Source organism: Stegostoma tigrinum, chromosome 2, assembly GCF_030684315.1.
Source record: "Stegostoma tigrinum isolate sSteTig4 chromosome 2, sSteTig4.hap1, whole genome shotgun sequence".
Classification (NCBI taxonomy): Eukaryota; Metazoa; Chordata; class Chondrichthyes; order Orectolobiformes; family Stegostomatidae; genus Stegostoma; species Stegostoma tigrinum.
This window is the reverse complement of record NC_081355.1, coordinates 62,705,231-62,726,191: the sequence shown is the minus strand read 5'-3', so window position 1 is coordinate 62,726,191 and position 20,961 is coordinate 62,705,231. Positions and strand designations below refer to the sequence as shown.

The window sequence follows — 20,961 nt, the reverse complement described above, 5'->3', positions numbered from 1 at the left end:
AGTATTAGTCAGAAAATATACTTTAAAAATCTTCAGATGTGTAATATTCACATCTAGATTATTTCTCACACCTAGATTATTTCCTGATTTATCTTACATTGTCTTCATTCTTCTGCCTGTCCACCAGTGTTCTTTTTGATCTTTGCTAGCCATTCAGCCCAGAATAGGCTAATAAGAAATGTTGGTTCAACTGACCTGGTGACTTCAATTTGGAAGCAGGAAATTAACATACAGAAGTAATGTGACCAGGTACAAAGAAAAGTAGGAGAATTGGAGGATTAATGTAATTAGCTCACAGATGCAGACGGAAAGTTAAAGCAAACAGAGACAAATTTTTGTGTGGAGAAGAAACTATTCTCCAGGAAGAGGTCATTTATTCTGTTTGGCAGAAAAGGAGACAGAATTCTTTCAGGACACTGATCTAAAATGGTTTGAAACCTGAAAAGTTGTGTGAATAGAGATGCTAAATAGCTGAGTGTTTGCAGAAGTGAGCAAACTATGAACTGGTATAAGTTAACAAAGTGTGAAGCTGGATGAACACAGCAGGCCAAGCAGCATCTTAGAAGTACAAAAGCTGACTTTTCAGGCCTAGACCCTTCAACAGAAAAGGGGGAGGGGGAGAGGTTTCTGAAATAAATGGGGAGAGGGGGAGGCGGATCGAAGATGGATAGAGGAGAAGATAGGGGGAGAGGAGACAGACCAAGTTAAAGGGGCAGGGATGGAGCCAGTAGAGGTGAGTGTAGATGGAGAGATAGGGGGGAGATAGGTCAGTCCAGGGAGGACGGACAGGTCAAGGGGGCGGGATGAGTTTAGTAGGTAGGAAATGGAGGTGCAGCTTGAGATGGGAGGAGGGGATAGGTGAGGGGAAGAGTAGGTTAGGGAGGCAGGGATGAGCTGGGCTGGTTTTGGGATGCAGTGAGGGGAGGGGAGATTTTGAAGTTGTGGAATCTACCAGGCATGTTGATCTTGATGACCATGTTGAGCTTATCTCACGCCATACAACAAGCCAATCTTTTCGACAGGAAGGGACTCAGTATCACTTTCTCGGGAATAATCAGGGATGGGCAATAAACGCTGGCCTCTTCATTGATGGAATAGCTTAGTCCGAGGAGTTGGTGCGGGCGGGGTGGTGTTGAAATGGTTCACGACTGGGAGGTGTAGTTGTTTGTTGCGAACTGAGCGGACACCTCCCAGTCGTGAACCATTTCAATTGCGCCCCCCCCCCCGCAATTCCTCGGACAACATGTCCATTCTGGGCCTCCTGCATTACCACAATGACGCCACCCGAAAGATGCAGGAACAGCATCTCATATCTTGCTTAGGAACCCTGTAGCCCAAGGGTATCAATGTGGACTTCACAAGCTTCAAAATCTCCCCACCCCGATCACATCCCAAAACCAGCTCAGCTAGTCCCCGCCTCCCTAACCATTCCTCCCACCTCAAGCCCCACTCCCATCTCCTACCCACTGACCTCATCCCGCCTCCTTGACCTGTCCGTCCTCCCTACACTGACCTGCCCCCTCCCTAACCCCCACCTGCATTCACCTTCCCTGGCTCTAACACCGCCTCTTTGACCTGTTTGTCTCCTATCACCCTATCTTCTCCTTTATCCATCTTCTATCCGCCTCCCCCTGTCTCCCTATTTATTTCAGAATCCCCTTCCCCTCCCCCATTTCTGAAGAAGGGTCTCGACCCAAGATGTCAAACTTTCCTGCTCCTCTGATGCTGCTTGGCCTGCTGTGTTCGTCCAACTTCACACCATGGGATCTTTGATTAAGTTGGTTCCTTTCCCAAGGCAGTGCAAAGTGTAGATGGAGTCAACAATGGAAGGCTGGTTTGCATGATGTGCTGAGTTAAGTTCATGGCTCTCTGTAGTTTCTTGTGGTTTCGGGAAGAGTAGTTGCCATACCACACTGTGATGCATCCAGATAGGACATGCAGATATGGTGCATTTATAAAAATTGGTAGGAGTTTTTGTGGATATGCTGAATTTTCTTAGCCTCCAGAGGAAGTAGAAAAGTTGTTGTGCTTTCTTGATTGTGGCATCAACATGGGTGAACCAGAACAGATTGTGGTGGTTATCACTCCCAGGAACTTGACACTCTTGACCACCTCCACCTCAGCAACATTGACACCAACAGGGGTGTGCCCTCCACTCCGCTTTCCGAAGTCAATGACCAGCTCCTTTGTTTTTCTGACGTTGATGGAGAGATTTTATGCATACCTGTCAGAAAGATAGCGTGAAAGGCATCAATGGTTCCCACACCAACCGTTGGAGATACTGCTGGTTATGTCCTCTAGTCAGAAAAAGAATTCATGGATCTGTCATTTGTTGAGTTCTGAGGAAGGGTCACTGGACCCGAAACATTAACTCTGTTTTCTCCTCCACAGATGCTGCCTGACCTGCTGAGCTTTTCCTGAAACTTTATTTTTGCTCTGTCATTTGTCTAACTTGTCATGCCCTTAGTCACTTTCCTTTAATACCATTTATTTTTATTACATCAACAAGGCTCCTAAGGGTCACCTTGGAGATACAGGAAGCTAGTGGTTAGGATGCTGAACCAGAAACCTAAAATCCAATAACTAGTAATTTGTGGTTACCCCAGAAATTACCCTAAAAGCTCGCAGAGTATCATACAAATCTAAATGGTTCACTAATGATTTCAAAGAAGTCAAACTGTCACTCTAACTAGTCTGTCATACTTGGGACTCTGGCCATATACTATGCAGTTGATGATTGTCAGTGTTTCATCCATCCCAAGAATAACATTTTTAAAAATGTACCCAACTCCTTTATGTGTGCAACATCCATATGCACAACATTCACTACATTTACTTTAATAAAACACATCCATTAATTATCTGCAAAATTTGGAAAAAGATTACCATTAGACGTGAAATAATATGCTAAGAAGGCAAACTTTGATCTTAAGTCCGCATGGACTGTAATTTGTAATCTTTCAAACTGACAGCTATTAACATGAAGTCAATGATCTCAAATGACTACGAACAACAGAAGAATACAATAACAAAGGTATTGATGGTGATCATCATTCAAATTTATTAAATGCATTACTGCGAAGAGAATCAAACCCAGAAAGTGGCCTGTCAAGGTAGCAATGCAAAGTTAGGAGTTATATGGTTTCCTTTCTTAGAATCAAACATGAAAACTTTCAGATATTGGAAAATACAATGTATTCATTATTTTGTGTCATTACCTTCATTAGTTTAGCCCAGAATGATGACTTGATTCATATTCATGACAAACCTAAATTTATGAAGTCTGAAGTCAAGGATAAGTTTAGTTTGTTGCTCTGGTTCTCTGTCCTGGCATGTCAACACCATGTACTGCCAGAACTGTGATTTGTTGAGAATGAAAATATTATGAGGGTACAAAAAGGACTACAAGTTGTCCATATATTATGATAATTAGGAATGATTTAAAATGCTTGTTGCTACAAGGATCCTGTGCTTGTCTTGGAGTGGCAACAAGCATTATAGAATCCCTACAATGTGGAAACAGGCCCTTTGGTCCAATAAGTCTACACCAAACCTCAGAGCATCCCACCCAGACCCATCCCCCATAATCCACACATCTCTATGGGCAATTTAGCAGAGCCAATCCACCTAAACTGCACATCTTTGGACTGTGGAGCACCTGGAGGAAACCTGTGTAGGCACGGGGAGAACATGCAAACTCCACATAGACAGTCATCCAAGGCTGGAATTGAACCTGGGTCCCTGATGCTGTAAGGCAGCAGTGCTAACCGCTGAGCCACCATGCTGCCTCAATTATCTATTGATATTAATGGCCAATGGAAAGCAATTATTGATCATTCAATCAGGAGACTAGAGTCTTGACTTATTAGCTATTTGGGTTAGCTGTTTAAATGTTTAAATTTTAACTTATCACAAGTGTTTTGGTTATATAGTACGAATGAATTTTGTTATATGAACAGCATTGTATTGTTTTGTGAAATTTCATGGAAATTTTCATCCAACCACATTTCCAGACTGATGCAGTAGAGTTTTTTGTGCAATTATAAGAAAAGAATTTTGATTTCCTATTTATCCTACAATGAATAAATTTGAACAGTTTGTATTAATGCCCCTTTCCCAAGAGCTTAACTAGCATCAACATGCATTGTTTTTATTTGTGGGCTCAATCGCACAAACACACTTTAAGTTTGAACTAAGAATGCAGTAGAGAAATGGACTGCATGATTAGTGTTTTCCATTGATCCTTCTTAGCCATTTATTTAGATTTGTACTGCTGATAAAACTTTCACGTGAATACTGTGGCTACAAAAACATGCCAGAGACTGGAATTATGCAGGAAGTAACTCGCCTCCACTCTCTCCAAAGTCTGTCCACTATCTACAGGATACAGGACAGGTGTGTGACTGATCACTGAAACAAAAACAGAAATTGCTGGAGATACTCAGTAGGTCTGGCAGCATCTGTAGAGTGTAAACAGAGCTGACATCCTTCACTTCTGAAGAAGGATCACTGGAATCAAACTATTGACTCTGCTTTTCTCCACAGATGCTGCCAGAGCAACTAACTTTCACAAGCAATTTCTGTTTTAGTTTCAGATTTCCAACATTCTTGGTTCTTTGTTTTACTCTAGTGTGATGGGATACTTTCCGCTTAGGGACAAAGATGGCTGTAACAATTCTCAAGGATCTCAACGTCATCTAGGACACAGGAGCCCACTTGATCAGCACCCCATCTTCTACCTTAAACATTTACTCCCTCTACTGCTGGTGCTCAGTGACAGTAGTCTGCACTGGATGCATTACAACAGCTCACCAGGTTTTCTTTTGACAGCACCTACCAAACCGGCAACCACTAACATGTAGGAGCAGGTACATAGGAAAACTACCACCTGTAAATTCTCCTCCAAGCCACACACCAACCTGACTTACATTAACTGATGATCAGTGGCAAAAGTTTATTCATGACTTGCTGTCCATAAAACAAAGGGGGGATATCCTGCCATTTGACTGTACATGTTGCCATCAAGCATTTCCTGCTACTCTCAGGACTCCCATCCTTTTGTAAAAAGCCTGCTTTTTGAGTCTACCTGTTTGAGAGTAGTGCTGGATATCAGCAACATCTTGTAGTTACATAAGGAGATAGCTCACGTTCACTGTTCCAAGAGAAATAACTACATTTCATTGCCTTTTGCTAGAGATTAGCAAGGAAGGGCTAGCAAGTGGCTTTGCTGGGACTTCAGACATCCCCATGATGCAGGACTCCATTGACTGCAGACACTTCATCTTGTTTGATTTGTGACCATCGACAGTACATCTTGTAGGTCAAAATTCAGTATCCTAGCAGCAACCCTTGAGCTGAGATGACTGATCTCCAACAAACACAACTATCTTCCTTTATTGTCTATATGATTCCGACCCAGCAGAGAGCTTTCCCTCTAATTCTCAGTGACTGTAGTTTTGTGTAAGTCTCTGATTCCACACTTAGTCAAATGTGACCTTGATGTCAAGGGTTGTCACTCCTATCTTACTTCTGAGACTCAGCTATTTTGGCAAGATTTGAACTAAGGTTGTATTGAGGTAAGAAGCTAAGTGGCTCTGACAGAACCTAAAGTGAGCAACTTCAATTCTCCAATCATCAGTAGAATCACACACCTTGCCTTGTCTTTGTCACTGATCATCACATTATCCTCTTGGCCACAATACAAAAAAAAAGCCAGCACAAAATAAACATTGTGAAAAAAATTCATAAACAACATCATGCCATGCTGCAGAAACTAATCAATCTTGTACACTTTCTTGTTGTTTATTCCTTGTGTTCTTATGCAGTGTTACCCCAATGGGAGCACTGTAGCTGGTAGAAGACTGCTTGCTTTCAGTGGAGGGTCTCAGACCTTAAGCAGCTCTGTTAGATCTTCATTCAAACTTCACTATCACAGCATAGCCAGCCCTGACAGCAGCTGCCTGACTCTAAGGTAACAAGGACATCGGTGGATTAGCAAAGACAGGAAGATAAATGATGTTAACACGATAGAGGACGGTAAGTTTGTGTTTGCAATAATCACCTGGGGCATTGCCTCAGCAATCCTTCTGATCTGTTGGTGGGAGGACTGCTGGACCGCTGCAGTACTTTGCATCCCCTTTGAGCGCTTAGCTTGCTACTGTCATGGTTATGGATAAGAGTTTGCAGGGGTTTGGTGTGAGATGAAAATTGCCTGGAAGCTGGATATTGGTCATTAGAAATTGGATCATGTTTAAGTTACACATATACTGATTAGCCACAACTTCCACGTTAGAATGGATGGGCTCCTAGATGAATGCAAAGTCCTGTGCGAAACTGCATCCTCTGATGCGATTGAATGCAGGTTAACTGCACGTCTGCAATGGGACAAGCATTTTTGTAGACAGAAATTAGACTACGTTATATTCTTTGAGACTCACATCTCCACTACTCATAACAAAATAATAACTTTAACCAGATTGGTGGTATAGGCAATTATATGTAAGTGTCAGACTATGTCAGCTTCAGTATTAAGCACAAGTCAGCCAGGTTTCTTCACTACATAGTGAACAACTTTTTATTTACTTGTGTTACCAAGAAAAACTGAAACAACGATGTAAAGATTATTGAAATTTTGCAAATTACAATTATATAAAAAAGTACCATCTGTTTAAAAAAAACTAGCACACCCACACCTAACATGAAAATCTAAGAAGAAAAACAAAACTTTGCAGTTTTAACTTCAGAGCGTTTTGATCAAATAATTGTTAAACTCCGATGGACAGTGTAGTTAAGAGGGCATCTAATATGCTTGCCTTCATTGCTTAGACCATTGAGTACAGGAGTTGGGATGTCATGTTGAGGTAGTGTAGATTGTTGTTAAGGCCTTTTTCAGAGTACTGAGTACAATTCAGTCATCTTGTTGTAGGAAGTATATTGTTAAATTGGAGAGGGTTCAATAAAAGATTTACTAGGATGTTGCCAGGACTGGATGGTTTGTGTAAAAGAGATTGGATAGGCTGGGACTTTTTTACTGGAGTGTAGGAGGTTGAGAGGTGACCTCAGAGGTTTATAAAAGCATGAAGGTCTAAGATAAATAGCAGAGGTCTTTTCCCTAGGGTGGGGGAGTTCAAAACTAGAAGGTGTTGGCATAGTGTGAGAGGGGAGAAATTTTGAAAGGGACCTGAGGGGCAACGTTTTCACACAGAGGGTGGTTAGTTTTTGGAATGAACTGCCAGAGGAAGTGGTAGATGTAGGTCCGACTAAGACATTTAGACGGGTACATGATTTGGCAAGGTTTGGACGGATATGGGCCAAACGCAGGCAAGTGAGAGTACTTTAGTTTTGGAAATTTGATCCGTGTGGACAAGTTGGATTGAAGGGTCTGTTTCCATGCTGTCTGGCTCTGTGACTATGACTCTTGAAAAAGGGATAAGTCACTGATTGTCCCAAATAATGCTCTGATTCTGCAGAAGTTATTCTGCAGTCATGATCTCTTGGCACCGGGGTGTCTTCCTGGAACCATCCACCCAATACTGGGCGATGTGACCTGTGTCTGAACATCCTTCAGACTGTATGACTCAATCCAAGCTCCCTATTCCTTGCAGTTCCAACATTGCTGTTGTTGTGGTCGATTCCTTTTCCTTAGCAAAGCATCCTTTATTTAAAAGTTCAAGATATATTTCTATGGGTCCATAAATCACCATCATCCTTGATCTCCTTGCCAGTCAAGAATCCATCTATCTTTGTCTTAAATGACTCAATGACTTGGCCTCCACAGTCCTCTGTGGCAATGAGTTTCACAGATTCACCACCCTGAAGAAATTCCCCCTTATCCCACTTCTAAAAGGGTCAACCCTTCACACTGAGGCAGTGCTATTCCACTAATGGAAACATCTCCACTTTTGCTCTATCCAGTCCTCTGAGTAGTCTGGAAGTTTCAATCAGATCGCAACTTATCCTTCTAAACCCAGAGTCCTCAACTACTCATCAAATGACAAGCTCTTCATTCCTGGGATCATTATTGTAAACCTTCTCTGGGTCCCCTCCAACACCAGCACACCCTTCCTTAGATACGCGCCCAAAACTGCTCACAACACTCAATGTGGTCTGACCAGAACCTTACACAGCCTCAGAAGTACATCTCTGCTGTTGTATTCTAGCCCTCTTGAAAGGAGTATAAACATTGCATTTGCCTTCCTAACTGCCAAATGAACCTGCATACTTGAGAGAATTCTGAACCAGGACTCTCAAGTCCCTTTGCGCATCAGATTTCCAATGCCTCTCCCCACTTAGAAAATAACCTGTGCCCCTATTCTTACTATGAAATGTGAATCCGCACACTTTTCCCAAATGTTATTCCATCTGTCACTTCTTTACCCCACTCCTAGTCTGCCCAAGTCCTTCTACAGCCTCCCCACTTCCTCAACATTACCTGCCCCTGCATCTTTCTTTGAGCCATCTGCAAACTTAGTAACAATGCCCTCTGTTCTTTTGTCCAGATAGTTAATGTATAACATGAATAGGTGTGGACCCTCTGAACCCCCCCCAAAAAGCATCTCATAGACATTCCACAAGTCCCTTTTCTTGAGATCTGCTGTCAACCTGATTTTCCCAGTCCACTTGCATATTGAAGTGCCCCATGATTATCGTAACTGTACCTTTCTTACATGTCTTTTCTATTCTATGCTATTCCTGATTTACAACTACATTTCTGTTTTCTCCCCCTTCTCAGATGGCTCCCTGTACTACAGTCCTATGGTCATCATCTCTACAGATCCCTCTGTCCTTTACACAGGGAGCAAGAATCTCAAACCTGTTAAGACAAGCTCAAAGGCTGAAGCTCCTTCAGCACTACCTTCTGGATCCTTCTACCCACCTCACTGGTAGTCACACCATTCAGCCACACATTATGCAGTTACAACACATCACCTGGCCCTGCATCTGTACTACAGTCTATTACAACAATTTGATGATGTCCAAATGATCCCAAAATCCAAGCCTGAGGACCACCTCTTTTTTTTTGAGCGCAGACAGAGATAAAAGTGACTCGCCTTGACAGCAAGGCTGCATTTACCAAGAGTGACATCAAGGAGCCCCAGCAAAACTGGAATCAATAGGAATTGGGTGAAAACTCTCTGCTGATTGGAGTCATACCTGGTACAAAAGAAGATGGTTGTGGTTGTTAGAGGTCAGTCATCTCAGGTCCAGGATATTTCTGCAGGAGTTCCTCAGGACAGTGTCCTAAATCCAACCATTTTCACCTGTTTTATCTATAACCTTCCCTTCATCATAAAATCAGAAGTGTGGATGTTTGTTAATGATTGCACAATGTTCGACAGCATCTGTAACTGCTCAGATACCAAAATAGTCCATGTCCAAATGCAGTCAGACCATGACAGTATCTTTGTTGGGCAGACAAGCAGCCAGTAACTTTGCATCATACAAATACTGGGCCATGATGAATCCAATCATTGCCATTCAATGGGGGTCTCCATTGATCAAAAGCTGAGCTGGACTAGCCATTTAAATACTATGATTAGAACAGGCAATCAGAGGTTAGGAATCTTAAATTAACTGACTCACCTCCTGACTCCCAAAGTGTGTAAACCATCTACAGGATACAAATCAGGTGTGTGATGGAATATTCCCCACTTGTCTGGTTGAGTGCAGCTCCAACAACACCTAAGAAGCTTGACACCATCCAGGACAAAGTAGCCCGCTGGATTAGCACCACATCCAGAAACATTTATTCCCACCACCATTGATCCTCAGTTGCAATATTGTATATCATCTACGGGATGCACTGCAGCAATCCACAAAAGCTTCTTAGATAGGACCTTCCGAACCCACTACCATCTAGAAGGACAAGGACAGCAGATATGTGGGAACGCCATGTCCTGCAAGTTCCCCTCCAAGCTAATCACTATCCAGGCTGGGAAATATATTGCTATCCCTTAAGTACTGCTGAGCCAAAAGCGTGGAACACCCTCCATAATGGCATTATGGCAGCTCACTCCCATCTTCTTAAGGGCAACCACGATAGGCAATAAATGCACATCCAGCCTGTGAAGCCCAATCCCATGAACGCAAATGAACTGAAAGACAATGAATGTAATGGGCTAAGGCGCCCACAAGTAGGCAGGTTTGAATTCTATGGATATTCCTGGATATTTTACATTACAGCATTCTAACTTCCACATCTTTATTTTTGATGGTTTGGAAAATGAAAAATTATTTATTTCCCTGTTTAATGTATAACTCCTGAAGAATAGTCAGAATAGGCTTCTTGTGAATTGGCAGCTGTTTTACAAGTGGGAGCCAAACAGTAATATTTCTTATTCAATATTGTTCACATACTTTACTCTAGACTTTATAAATATTTTGTGTTCTGTGGACACTGCACAGCTCAGATAGTACTTTGTTAAAGGTTATTTAGTAAGACAGTGACTAAACATGCTGGAAAAATACTAAGACTGTTAGATCACTTGATTAATCAGGGGATTTCTTCTAAACACAAATCAAAATGTAAACAAACATAAATGCTGTCTTGGACTATTCATTTAAATATATCAATAACTCTGTTATTCTCTTTAGACACAGTGATCTTCGAAGCCAGTAACAGAAATGATTTTCTTTATTAGATTAACATGGAAAGACTTTTGCCCATTAAGTTGATTCAGGGAAGTCTGCCAAGTTAAATTTGTTGAATTTATTATGAAATGTTCTAATATAGACACCTCAAGAAGTGGTTCACACCATCGCTACCCTTTTTAAATGTGTAAAATGAAAACTTCAAATCTTCTTACCAAATACTCTTGACAATGATGTCATGTTAATACTGTTATGGTATCACTTTTTTTAATTGTTTCACCATATATCAAGGAAAGAAGTTGTATTAACTCATTTCCTTCTTTAGTCACAGATTTGGTAAATATTTTTGTAATATTTTAGTACTTATGCAGTGCCAGTTAAAATACAATTTTAATTGCCCTCATGCTCTAACTAAACTAAAGTCACTGCAGCAGAATGTGTTGACACTGCCAAGCAAATTCACCATATAACCTGATAATAAACCCATTAAGAACTGGCAGGCAAAAGCATAGAAAAGTTTCTCTTTGAGGGTGCTTATAGTGCAGTGTTGGTGTCCCTACTCTGAGCCAGGAGGCCCAGGATCAAGTCCCACCTGCCCCAGGGGTATGTCATAACCTCCCTGAACAGGTTGATTAGAAAATATCTAGACATATTTCTCCAAACAAAAAAAAACCTCAGCACTGGTGTCCTGTGTCTTCACAGGCTGCTGGCTACCCAGAGGTTGGCAACCACTGAGTCTGTTGGTCAAAACCCATTCCTTGGGTCATCCAGCAGTGAGAAGGTAAGTCGTTTTTATACTCTTCTGTGTTGGGGATGTAGAGAGAGGTGTTAAGGGGGTCAGAAGCTGGGGCCTTTGGGATGACCCTAACTGGGGGCAATTGACTTCAAAGTAGGGAAACTAACCACCTTTCCCAGCCTCCAGGTAGACAGGTGATCAGGGCAGAGATAATGGGAACTGCAGATGCTGGAGAATTCCAAGATAATAAAATGTGAGGCTGGATGAACACAGCAGGCCAAGCAGCATCTCAGGAGCACAAAAGCTGACGTTTCGGGCCTAGACCCTTCATCAGAGGTGATCAGGGCAGTTGTGATTTCAGGCCATTAAGTGAACTTTAATTGATCACTCGAGGGTCTTTATCAGTGGCTGATCAACAAAGTCACCCATGAACCTTCTTGTCCAGAGCTTAATTAATAGGATTGTGAAAAGGGGATGAATTTCTCTCTAGGGCCAACTCATCCCATTATTTTCACTTCTGATCACCCCACTCACCATCTCAGTAATGAAATTATGGATGAAGCACAGTACAAAAATCAAATTCATTAAAACACCAATAATATCATTTCAAATTGTACAATACATTGTAATCAATTTTTAAAAATGAAAGAGCAAGTTTTTTTTTGCTTCTGTTTACTTGATGCACATTGTAATCAGCTGCATTATTTCTACAATTTAAACAAAGATAATATACAATGCATTACTTTAACCTTTGGTATACTGGATTTAAACATCATAGTCACGTAGGTAAGTGATGATGTAATGTTGGCAAAAGTTTATTTTTCACTGGTGAATATATAAACAACTGATTACTTGTTGGCAGTTGAATTGGATAGTCCCTAAAACAGACAAACAAATCAGAAAGAATGCTAAATGTAAACATTGGACCTTCAATGAATGCGAATTTAGTAGATTGAAGGAAGGAGGTGCTTCTTTCTGCTTCCAGTGCTAACAGTGGTTCATGTTACATGTAAATATTTAATTTAATTTATCCAAAACTCAAACTACCTCTATTAATTGGTAAAATAAATTTAAAGTATCAGTATTGCTACAAAAAGACTAAACACTTCTTCCTGCACTCATCAGGATAATTTGCATGCAATGCCAAGGGAAAGTAATGAAAACAACAACAGTTTTGCTGGACGAAAGGGGTTGAATAATTGGCAAGTGAATGCTAATCGAGATGTTAATTATGACTGACAGTTAACTGCCAAGCCTTGTTTAAATCTTAAACAAGGCATTTAGACTCTCATTGGTCAGCGTTGAGGCCTGAGAAATGAACAAAAGAATACCTGTCACTTATTTTGTTGCATTAAACAGGTGCAATGTATATTTTTCTGAAGAAGGGCCTAGGCCCGAAAGGTCAGCCTTCCTGCTCCTCTGATGCTGCTTGGCCTGCTGCGTTCATCCAGTTCTACAACTTGTTATCTTATATACAGTATATTTACATTTTCTTTCAATCTACAAAAGACACTGTATTAATACATTTAGCTTCAATTGCACTCAGATGTTCCAATGCTATGAGCCCAATTCACGATCTTAAATTGGTTTTGTGAAGAATTATGCTGACTACCAGAATTACGTCGTGAGTGTTGTCCAATTAAAAATCACAAGTAATGTTGAACACTCTGTTATGAGTTTTGTAAGCAGTATGGTTCAGTTTGGCCAGTACTTGATGCAAACAGCAGGAGTGGTACGCTGTAGGTATGATCAGTGGTTTACATGCTTGGCATCACACCAGCACTCAAATTCATATACCTTATTACTCATTTGTGCAATAGACAGAATGTATTTTTAGCTTAATGACAGGATCCCGTTAGTGTTTTGTAGCAGCATGAAAACATTAGTTTCATCTGTTGCACACACTTTTGAAATGCCTTATAGAGTAATTTGAGGTAGACTGGGCACCTTTCAGGACCAATAGTAATGGCCTTAGGTCTGTTGATGATTTTGCACAATATACACCCCGTAGGATGGCATGGTTGTGCACTACTTCAGCATCAAACTTGCACAGTAAACAAATGCTTGACAAATGTTTTCTTCACACCATATGTAAACAGTCCAACCAAGAAAGAGGTTATACTGGACCGGTTTTGGGAAATGAGCCTGGCCAGATGAGTGAAGTTTCGTTGGGGGAGCATTTCAGGACCAATGACCAAATACTGTGTGTTTTAAGCTACCAATGGTTAAGGATATCAGCAGTCCTCAGATGAAGGTGTTAAACTGGGGGGAAGATGAACTACAACAATATTGGACGGGAACTGGAAAAATTTGATTGAAGGCAGTTGTTTAAGAGTAAATCCCCATTGAACATGTGGAAGTATTTCAAACAGCAGTTGATAAGAGTTCAGGCATGTTCCTGTGAGAATGAAGAATTAGTTACATGAACTCTGGATGATCAGGGATGCTATGACCTTGGTCAAAAAAAAAGGAAGCATGTGTAAGGTCTAGGATGGTGGAAACTGACAAAGACCTTTTGAAGTATGTAGGACAGTAGGAAGGAACTTAAGCCAGTAATTAGGAGGGCTAAAAGGCATTATGAAAAGTCATTAGCAAACAGGATTAAGGAGAATCCCAAGGCTTTTTGTACATACATGAAAAGCAAGAAAGTAGCCAGGGAAAGGGTTGCTCCACTCAAGGACAAAGGGCAGAGTCTATGTGTGGAGCTGGAAGAGGTAGGTGAGATCCTAAACAAATACCTTGTGTCATTATTAACCAAAGAGAAGGAATTGGTGGAGGATGAACTTAGGGAAGGGAGTGTCGATTTTTCTCAGCCAAGTTGCGATTTAAAAGGAAGCGATGTTGTGCATCTTGAAAAGTATTAAAGTGGATAAGTCCCCGGGTCCTGGTGGGATCAATCTCAGAATGCTGAGGGAGGCAAGGGAACAAACTACCGGAGCATTGACAGGCATCTTTGTATGTTCTTTGGCCACAGGTGAAGTCCCAGAGGACTGGAGAATAGCCAATGTTATCCCATTGTTTAAGAAGGGTGGCAGAGATTATCCAGGAAATTACAGGCCTGTGAGCCTCACGTCAGTGGTAGGTAAATTATTGGAAAAGATTCACAGGAATAAGATCTATATACACTTAGAAGCAAATGGATAATATGGTTTTGTGTGGGGGAGGTCATACCTCACTAACTTGATTGAGTTTTTTTGAGGAGGTGACAAAGATGTTTGAGGGAAAACCATTGATGTTGTCTACATTGTCAAAAGCTTTGCTGAAGTCAGTGTCCCTCATGGCAGACTGGTACAAGAGGTGAAGTTACATGGTATCATGAGCAAGCCAGCAAGATGGATACAGAACTGGCTTATAGTCATCAAAGACAAAGGTTACCAGTGGAAGAATGCTTTTCAGAATGGAAGGTTGTGACTAGTGATATTCCACAGGGATTAATGCTGGGACCTCTGCTCTTCATGATCTACATAAATGATTTGGAGGAAAATTTGTTTGGTCTACTTAGTAAGTTTGTGGATGCTACCAAGGTTGGTGGAGTTGTGGATAGTGAGGAGGATTGTCAGAAGATACAGCTGGATATAGATCATCTGGGGGCATGGGCAGAAAAATGGCAAAATGCCAAAAATGGAGTTTAATCTGGACAAATTGAGGTGATGCATTTTGGAAGGTAAAGCGCATTGAAAAATTATACAGTGAATGGCAGAACATTTAGGAGTATTGATATGCAAAGGAATCTGGGTATGCAGGTCCATATATCATTGAAAGCGGCAGCACAGGTGTATAAGGTAGTAAAAAAGCCTATGGCATACTTTACTTCATTGGAAGGGGCATTAAGCAGAAGGCTAAGCAAGTTATGCTACAACTTTGTAGAACTTAGTTAGGCTGCACTTGGAATACTGTGAACAACTCTGGTTACCACATTACCAGAAGGATGTGGATGCTTTGGAGAGAGTACAGAAAGGGTTTATCAGAATGTTGCCCAGTATGAGAGATTTTAGCTATGTAGAAAGGTTGGATAAATTGGGATTGTTTTCAATGGAATGCAGGAGGTTGAGGGGCAACCTTGTAGAAGTTTATAAGATTGTAAATGGCATGGTTAGAGTGGAAAGTATGAGGCTTTTTCCTGCATGGAGCAGTCAGTTAATAGGGGACACAGGTTCAAGGTGCAGGGGAGGGGCAGTAGTTTAAAGGAGATGTGTAAAACAAGGTTTTCACACTAAGGATGGTAAGTGCCTGGAACCTGCTTGGAACATGGAAGCAAACACAATAGAAGCATTCAAGAAACACCTGGACAAATACATGAATAGGAAGGGAATAGAGAGATACGGATCCTGTAAATGAAGACACTTTTAGTATGGAAGGGCAAAATGTGTTGGCGCATGCTTGGAGGGTCAAAGGGTCTGTTTTGTGCTGTTTTGTTCTTTGTTCTAAATAGTTAAAGTTTTAGCAAAGATTTGTAGCTCAGGTTGTGGGTGAAGTTGTTGACATGCTCGCCGAGCTGGCTTGTTCTTGTTCAGAAGTTTCATCACCATGCTAGGTGATATCATCAGTGGAGCCTCCAATTAAGCAGTGTTATTCTACTTAGCTTGGAATTTATACGGTCTGGTCCGTTATGGTGAGTAGTCTCATTTCCGATTTTGATCTCAATGGGTTTGTGAATAGCTTCTTCGGAAGCCTCACTGATGATGTCGCCTAACATGGTGACAAAATGTCTGAATGAGAACAAACCAAATCGATGAGCAAGTCAATAAACTCACTTGTTTTAGATGCATTTGGCCTTATTTATAAAGTTATCAGTGAGGTCAATGTCAACTGTCAAAATCCCAGAAAATATACTAACAAATGAAGGCAAGTTTGTGGTACACAGCCAACGAGAAACTGTTGGCCAATTTCTCAAATAAACCTGATGCTGAAACCGAACCATTAGCTCTGAAAAGTGCCAAGTCCACCTCAGATTATGCTGAAATATTATTGCAAAGGTTTGAGAAACAGGTGCAGCAAACTGTTTCAGGCTGCTTTTGTGCAGTAACAATACAAGTGGCATTCATCATGAACAGGATGCTGCCGTCAAGCCAATCAACGTTTGGCCTGTCACACAATGAGTAATGTGGTATGTGAATTTTTAATGTCAGTGTGATGCCAAGTAGCCTTTTAGGTTTGAAATTTTGAAATAGTTGTGGGCCAAAATCCATCCTCTTGCCTGCACCACTGAAATTGCCAGCAATGGGAAGGGGTCTAAAATCTTGTACTTATGTCTAAATACTGTAAGGTCTGTCAACATGATTTAGCCCAATGCAGAGATGTGAGTTTTCAGTTTCCATCTCTACAGGTGCTGTTGTATCTATTGTGTATTGCCAGCATTCTGTTTTATTTCAATTTGCAGCACCTGAAGTGTTTTGTGTTTCGTGAAAACTGTGGCTTAGCTGCACTCATTGTTTCCATTATCGACGCGTATTGTGGCACAAATCTTAATCCTATAACTTCCAAAATCAGTAACCAGGAAGTGATTCAGCAGTCGTTTACCTCCACAAGATTGGTCACTGTCAGAGAAATAGTGCTATGTTTCTGAAGTGATCGTTTCCCTGGATTAGGTATATTTGAGTAAGGTATTATTAAACTCCCATCTTTAGTTTCTCTTGACATAAATTGGGAACAGTGGTTGTTCGTGGCATGTCCTCTGAAATTATAATTTCCTATTGTTGACTATATTAACAGACACATATACTTTTGTGTTCTAGTTACAAAATTGTCACTTCTTATTTATACATCATGACAGACAAAACAACATCATTTAGTTGAAAGGCAGTGTATTGCAGTTGCTTAAAACAGACTGTGTGTGTTTCTAATTTTTCTCATTCTGCTTAAAGGTCACAGCCCTGAATGTGAACTTGGTTTCTCTCCACAAACATTGCCATAATCTGCTGGATAATTCCAAGTTTTTTTTGTTCTTATTGAACATTTCTTAGTTTCTCTTGCTTCACTTGCAGTCTCTTTAAGTCAGCTTGCCTTCTTGTCCTAAACATGTCCAGCATCTCCCTGTTCACCTTTGTCACCAGATCTGTGCCAAAGGACATATTACCAGACTGAAGTATTACTGTGGAATATTGTGTTAGTTCGATGGTTTTTGGAATAAGTTTCTCTGAAGGTACATATGCATTGCAGATACTGCCCTGAGGCCTATTTCCATTATTTGGTTTCTGATTAACTGGAACAATAATTATCCTTCCAGGAACTCTGCACTGATGTAGAAACATGCCTGAATAGCACTCTCTCCTAACAACAGCTAAATATTTAAATGTGTACAGAGAAACATCATTCTCACCTGTTGCTCATCTGAGTTAAAACAAACATAGACTTTGTTCAAGGCATTGTAAATGGTGCAAAGCACCAAATAAAGTACCTTTTGATTATGGTCACTGTTGCAAAATAGGAAACACAAGTCAACTTGAGTACAGTAAGTTCATTGAAAAAAATGAGATAAATGAACAGATAATGTGTTGTTGGTTCTTTTTATATTTAAATCAAATATTTTTAAAATGCTTGGTGAATGCAGCATACTTTTCTGAATACTTTCTATACTCTCTGTAAAACCATGCTAAATTCATGTGTCACACAGTCACATACCTAAATGATTCCAGTCAGTTTTATTATAATTTGTTTAGGAGTCATACGTCTAATGACTGATGTATACTTAAAGTTTACTGTTAGTGTAATATGAAATTATTTCACAGTGGCGTCAATCATAAAGGGTACTCAACAGATGATTTTAATGCATCAGTTATTGCACTAGGTTGTGGCCTGTTCAGGCTTTCATTAACTTATTTTGTCCGAATAAGTACAATATACTTGCTTTTAGATTGTCTCGCTTAAAGTAGCTTCAAAAGAAATTCTGTGGTGTTGTCTTTAACAAAGGCTTCCAGCTTTTGGATGTGAATCTGAATGCAGTCTTTACTGATGGGCAAATGACCCTCTCTGCTAGCTGGAACAATCCAAATAAGTTTTGGGCAGTTTCTACCCTATTGTCCTGGATTCTGGCTAATAGCGTGGAATATTTTTGACTTATCATTATTTATGCTCTCATTCAGATCTGAAATTTCTCTGAACATTAGAAAGAAAAGTGAATTTATTAAGTTAAATTATAATTGTTGTCACAGACTTTAAACTTGCTTTAATTTTGTGTATACAGTTTTCAGTTTGATCTGTTCATGTTTCCAATAGACAATATGTTCAAAATGAAGTATCCTTTGAAATATTTGTTAAAACTCAGCGCTGAAGAGTCCAAGCAGAATGTTACATGTTGGCAATGGCAACTACTAGGCAGCAGTACACAAATATGATTAAGGGATGAACTTCAACATACATGCATTGCCTTGGCAATGCAGCGCAGAGGGTATATTTTTGGAAACCATTTTAATGCCAGCTTTCTGAGCTCAGAATGCTGTCAGTGATAGTTTGAATCCTGTGTTCACAAAGTGGTTTGACTGAAAGTTAGGGAGAGGGCCTTGATTAAAAATAAGAAGTAAAAGGGTAACTATTTATAAATGGTATACAGGTACAAATTTGGAAATGTGTTAAATCTTCAGCTATAGGCAATACAAAGGTTACTTTCTAAAGGTAAAGTACTCAGCACAGAAAAGTGTTCAGAATATTTATCTAAACATGATGCAAGTATCTTCTAAAATGTCCAAGAATAGGAGTAGAATACATGAATGAAGAACTGACCACTTTTTATTATTGCCATACAACCCCAAAACTATGTATGATAACATACAAAAGTAACAATAACCGTCTCCATAAACTTCAAATAAAACACTTCCCATGCACAGGATTCAAAATATCACTGGCTTTCTTTATTGTAAACAGGTTGTTGCTTGAGCAACAACAAGTCAAATACTCGTGACTCTGTTCGTTAATATTGAAAGGTTGCTTAGATAATACGAAAAAGTCGACTACTCACATCTGTTACTATAAACTGTAATTTTGGTACCTAGGTGTAATAGTTCTTGGTCTTACAGGCTATAATTGTTGGTTGATGTTGCTAATGGTATCTGCAGCTTAAATGATCAGAACTATTGCAAAAGTGCCAGGATGAGCAATTACATTTGAGCAAATGTATGTGGTTCATCTTGGTATCAGTAAGGTGCATAAATGTCACAAGGTGTTCCTAAGAATTCTACTAATCCTGCCAATGGCACAGGATTTCTGATGCTAAAGACTTAACTGTAGTTCTGTAGAAACTCTACACATCTGTTGGAAGTACATGTAGATCTATTCGTCTATTTAGGACAGTGAGTTTCAATTTCTATACTTATAAGTACATTGGAATCCCCGTAACATGAGCTATCGCATAGAAATTCGCTGTGTGCCCTCTGGACTGTTGGCCCTTAACCACTAAAATTTAACAATTAGTGCAAAATATGTTTTGATTGAATATACTGTTTGTGGAAGATCTGCTGCTTCTCTGACAATGTAGAAATTACTGGTCAACTTAACTTACTCCATCCTTTCCCAGTTACCTCCAGCACTTGGTCTGTAAGTGTTTCTTTTTGCCCTCAGCTCTCAACTCCTTCTCTGATTGTTCCCACTATTTCTGCTTGCACGCCAATTTGTTCTCTCATCTCCAGGATCAAAATTTTACAATGAAAATAAAACCTGCAACTTTTGAAGGTTCATATGCTTTCTCCCTCAGTAGTTGCAGGATACTTGAAGTGAATGTGTTCCAGCTGCTATTTGGGTGCTTATAACAGTGACATATTTCAGGAAAAGCAACAAATTCAATTCACATGGGACCAAAGGATAACTGACAATGTGATAAGGGAGAAATGTGGGAGTGATAAAATATCCTGTGAAACCTGGTGCAAGGACAATAGAGGACAGAATGTTCAAGCTAGGGATCTAGGTGATCAATGATCAGTGCCCCTTCCACGCATCTCAGCCAGTAGGAATCTGAGCTCAGCCTTGGTTGCTGTCATTTTATAAGCATTCAGGAGAGGACAGATAGGGTCAGGTCAAGTCCAAGCCACAGTTACCAGTTTACTCAGTTCAATCCCATCTATACAGGATGGGATAATTTTCTTTCTTTCAGTAATCTGATATTTTTAAAACCGTGCAGGTTGTTAATGGCAGATGTCTTGCAACTTTCGCATGGTCCTCGAAGTTACGATCCCTTGGTGTAAGTAACAAAATAGATTGTCATATCATAAGGCTGTAAAATTACAGTGAGCAGTTAGTAGTATACTACTAACATTTACCAATAGTATGATACAATATCATGATTACATTTATTTAGCTGCTTTTCATGACCTCAGGATGCTTCAAAGACCTTTACTGCAATGCAGTCTCTTGTTGTTGCTGAATCCTTACTTGCTTTGTGATAACATTTCTTCCTGAAAGCATAACCACTAAAAATCATTACCAAAAAAGCCACAGGAAAATTAAAGCAAACAGCAGTGTTTATTTTCACAGAATTTTGAAGATGAATGACTGAAGATTTCAATAATCAACCAGCGAATCAGATACCTTCCAAAAATCTTCTATTCTTTTTGCTTATGGCAATAATTCAGGTGAGCTATCAACTAGTAGACAAAGAAAATTTCATTTGAGGATAACATTAAACAATATTTGTCTCATAGGACAAG

The 20,961-nt window shown here is 40.1% G+C and overlaps 1 long non-coding RNA gene across 1 annotated transcript in view; it reads left to right on the top strand.

Moving 5' to 3' along the window:
* Positions 1 to 20,961, top strand: part of LOC125462478 (uncharacterized) — a 143,351-nt gene that overhangs the window by 2,245 nt on the left and 120,145 nt on the right. Inside the window, exons 2-3 of the long non-coding RNA XR_009447185.1 lie at positions 5,826 to 6,036; positions 11,293 to 11,371. This is a non-coding gene — a long non-coding RNA (uncharacterized LOC125462478). The remainder of the gene's footprint in view (positions 1 to 5,825; positions 6,037 to 11,292; positions 11,372 to 20,961) is intronic.